At 37.5% G+C, this 4,614-nt stretch overlaps 1 long non-coding RNA gene across 3 annotated transcripts in view; it reads right to left on the bottom strand.

The window, feature by feature from the left end:
- The window catches only part of LOC103897366, a 31,491-nt gene that overhangs the window by 20,231 nt on the left and 6,646 nt on the right, over positions 1-4,614 (bottom strand). For 2 of the 3 annotated variants that reach the window (XR_657485.2, XR_657484.2), the window contains exon 3: positions 3,965-4,053. This is a non-coding gene — a long non-coding RNA (uncharacterized LOC103897366). Of the gene's footprint in view, positions 1-2,678; positions 2,767-3,964; positions 4,054-4,614 lie in introns of those variants that run through there. The other variant, XR_657486.2, reaches the window with a different exon arrangement.

The raw sequence follows: 4,614 nt of genomic DNA on the forward strand, positions 1-4,614 counted from the left end.
AGCACATGGCGCTTGCCTTGGCGGGTTTGTGGGAGTGTGATATAATCAGTCTGCCAGGCCTCCCCATATTTATATTTAAGAATGTATATTAATACAGTATCTTCCTTTCTTTCTTATGACTTATAAGAAAGTATTAAAAGGTGTCTTTTCCCATGGAATCAGAAACAGGCAGTCATTCTCTAGGAATGAATGAAATGCATTTTGGGTTTTTGTCAAGCTGAGGTAACATACCACATAATCTAATTATTTCCTGACCTCTGCTTCCGTCGCCATCATTTCTTCCCTTTCATATCCTGTATATCAGCTCAGCTGGGCAAATTCAAACCCAAAGGAATTTTTGGAACCGAGACTCAAATTGGATCTTTTCCAGAGTGAGTTCTGAAGCAGTAAAATACCCCATCAAGGGACACAACAGATTTGACACCACCTGCTATTTTAAATCAGTCTCGGATCTCTTCTTCAAAGATACCTCTTGCCTACTTTAAACATGAAGCTTTGAGTTGGACTCACAAGCCTTTGGCAGATGCTATATCCTATATCGAACAGGTTAGACTACACAGAGTAGCACTTTCTAACTGTCAAACCCATGGAGAGAAGCAGAAGCTACTTATACCGTCGCTTTGCTGTTTCTTTCAGCTGGCCATGCAGTCATGATGACTGTCCACAGGTCTGCAGATGACTGGATCAAGTCATACAAGAAGTAGCAGGGTCACAAACTACTGCATATAATTCCTCAGCTTGACAATAGTTTTGTCTTGCAGTTTCAGCCTGTTATGGTGCAGAAGTGGAAACATCTGTTCTTACCTGCATTCTCCTCAGTGTTACGGACACTAAGGGCATGAAAATGACTTACCGACAGTCATCTATACAGGACTAATGTTCTAAAATAACAGACATTCCAGTTTATTACACAAAATTTTTGATTAAGTTAGCGAAAGTTAGAAAGACCAGATCACTGCAAACAAAAAGGCTCAGCAATACCACCCACGGACAGAATGAAGACCACACCTACTAAATATTAGACTAATTAAGCTAAATACAGACTAACTATGAGGCTAAATATCACAGACTAACCAACCAGAATTGATCCATCAGAAACTATGCCCAACCAACAAGCAAAGCAGACAGAGGATGTTCCAGTTACTAAAACTTTTTAAGATCCTTAGCCTAACATAATTTAAGATAGAGGCCAGAGTGGAGAGAAAGGAACAAATCTTTCTCACACTGGTCTCAAGACAAACAATGCCGAGAATAATCAAAGAAAGGTGTCCATTAGGACACGCGCACCCTTGTCTTCTTTAGCTCTGTCCCAGACATCACTGGGTGTTCCTCTGACATCTGCACCCTCAAGTACTTTCTTCCCAGCCTCCACCCCTTTAGTCCTCTCTCTGTTTTGTCTAGTTTCTGTTTCTACTGGCTTTTTTCCATTTTTTTCCCCTCTGGATTTCATCCACAAGGCAGAAGGAATAAACCCGGACATCTAAATACTGTCTCAACCACTTTTCTCTCCCCTCAGAGGTATGGCTATCGTCTTCAACATTGGCCTTCCAGTTGCTGAAGTTTTGGCTGTTCTGCAGACCTTTCTTTCCTTCATGCATATATGCTGGACTTGACAATTTTTTGCTGAAATGAATACATTTCCTTGCTTATGCTTTAATGATTCGGATAACTTCTGATGAAAAAAAATGCCGTTCTTGGCAAAGTCCTGATTAGCAATCAGCTCTGCTCCAGGTAGTTTTAGAGGAAAATGGTTCATGAGGAAAACTCACTGGCATATCAAAGGATACCAGATGAGAAAAAAAATGAAAGTTGCTACTAGCATGCCTATAATTTAAAAGGAATCTAGGCCCTTTATTTCACTGTCCCATTTCACCAACCTCAGCTGATCAGTTAAACCAGAATACCATATTTTCTGGAGCAATGGCCCCACTCCTTCGTTTCCAACACGAACTGAAATTAGGCTGCAGACATTATACACATCTATTCTTAACAACTACCTATCTATTGCTTCAATATGGGGGTGTCCTGTATACAGGGATAGGGCAAGTATATGAGCAAATACGGAAAACTGTTACCTGCTCAGGCATATCTCATAAGGCTAATCTCTCTATTAACAAAGCCCCTTAGCAGAGAGGCAGCTTATCTGGGAAAAAAAAAAAGATTTTTGCTAGCATAATCAAAGCACCTCAAATGAAGTAAGCTGTATCATAAAAAAGAACTCCTCCGCCAATTCAAACTGCATCTCCGTAATGGATGGAGAAGTGCATGTGTAGCTCTGTAAGCCAGGGGTGTGATTTTTTCCCACAGTCTTGATCAATACAGCTACACTTTTAATAATGTGTGGTGTGGAGCTAGCCTTAATTTGCCATTTTCTTGCAGAATATAGAAAGATTAATACTTCAGTTTATTAGAAAAACATGTTTGGCATTATAATCAATGCTATTTGAATTATAATAACGATATATTTATGAACTATTCAACCAGCACAGAGGGTGATAAGAAATTGATGATTCAGCCACTGAGCAACATAATTTGTTCCATTTCTCACTTACTTGAAAATAAGCTTGAATTTCTATTAAAATTGTTATAGCAATAGCTGTTGCAAGTATGTGTAACAGTGACATCTGCTCTTAATGCCTGCAATTGTTTCTGTAATATAAAAATATTATTATCTTGTTTTGCTATTGCAATGCAGGTTATCTGACTGAGCACAAAGCAGTGATTCAGTTAAACATATATTGTTGTCAGAAATAGTTTCAGTTTGTCCTACAATATATGAAAATAAAATTACTGTCAGCAAGAAAATTATGAACTAGTTCACAGAAGAAAGACTAGTATAAAGTAAAATTACTGAATGCGAAACTCCACAAAATATCTGAAGGCAGGAAGTGGTAACAACTTGAGCAGGAGCTAACAATATTGGCACTGTTGTTAAAAAGAAAATTATTATATTATAATCGGATGTATTGTCAGAAATAGCAGACAGAAACCAAATATTTCACTTAAATTATTTCACTTAATTCAAATCTGTCAGCCTGAAACAACAGATTTTTAAAAGATAAAATATCCAGACAAGTAAAATTACACACAGAAGCAACTCAGCAAATAGAACCCAGAAGTAAAGATTACAAACGTAAAAAGATCAACTTAAATAATTTTCTGACACTCCAAAATTACTGCAACACAAAAGATGATAAAAAATGAATTGAATAGAGCAAAGACTGAGTACTTTCATTATCTCATTAAGATTGATATAAAAACAATGTTTAGAAGAGTAAGCTTGAGCAAAACAGTAAAAAAAAACCCCTAAAAAAAAGCTATGAGATTCCCTCATATAAGCTGATTTGCACCAATGTTGTATCACTGATTCAAAAGGGTAATTACTGGTTTACGTGAACATAAGAAGAAAGAACAGGTCCCTTCAACTCTAAGAAGAGGCAGGCAATTGAACAATATGCAAGAGTCACCAGAGCTATGGAAAGCTGAACATGACAGCTATCACTCAGGGTATTGCAGGAATGATGAAAACAATGTTGCACTATGCAAAGAGGGCTAGGTGACCTACTAGTCATTCTTTCAACCCAAAAGATTTTCTGAAGAAGGGCATGTTGCAATCTTTGTCAGAAAAATTTATTTTAATACTTTAGCTTTTTAATAGCTTTGTTTTACTAAGCTTTGAAAACAAATTAGACCTATTTTCTAGGTCATACAACTTAGGTGCATCTGAATACTGCATTCACACAACCCAATGTTTCTCCAGTTTGGATACAAACAAACATAAAAAACCCACTAGGTAAGCAGGAGAACTAGGTAAAGAACTCATTTTCCTGATCAGGACATAAAACACATCAGAACACTACTGCTGGGAAGTGTTACTCGCTAGCAGGAAGAGAAACTTTTATTGTGTATTATGGGAAATATAGAGGGCTCCAGCCCGTAAGTTAGCTTTTCTCTGATCACATACCTGCCCAGATGTCGTTGATACTGTTTGCAGCTGTCATATCTTCCAAGAAATCTGGTCAACACCATGAGAAACGTATCTCTGGGAATGAACTGGAACATATAGAAAAGTGAAGTACAATTTTAATTATCTCTTGGTACTGATTTCAGAAACAAAAGCAAACTACTATCTTTAGGAAAAGTAAGACAAAAAATGATGGGAAATAGAACATTTCAAGGTATCTTTGAGTATCTATCAAACATAAAGATTACGACTCTGGAAATGTAGGCTTTTCTTGAAAAGCAAACTTTCTTGACCTTCCCTTTGCCCTGAAGGTCACAGTTTTGGAATAGCTGTTGTAGAGCAAAACAATGTCCAGATCTCATTTCTTCATGCAAAATATGTTCCAACTAGAATTTAAAAAAAAAAAAATATATATATATATAAACATCAGAGATCTTCTCAGCATGTATTTTTTTCCTGGAAGCACAAAAACTGAAAATCACTGAATCCAAGAAGAGATATACGCTCCACCATGTAATGATGGACGGCCAGGCCCAGAGAGTTGTGGTGAATGGAGTTCAATCCAGTTGGCGGCCGGTCACGAGCGGTGTTCCCCAGGGCTCAGTTTTGGGGCCAGTCTTGTTCAATATCTTTATCGATGATCTGGATGA

Source organism: Aptenodytes forsteri, unplaced genomic scaffold, assembly GCF_000699145.1.
Source record: "Aptenodytes forsteri isolate BGI_AS27 unplaced genomic scaffold, ASM69914v1 Scaffold65, whole genome shotgun sequence".
In the NCBI taxonomy this organism is placed as follows: domain Eukaryota; kingdom Metazoa; phylum Chordata; class Aves; order Sphenisciformes; family Spheniscidae; genus Aptenodytes; species Aptenodytes forsteri.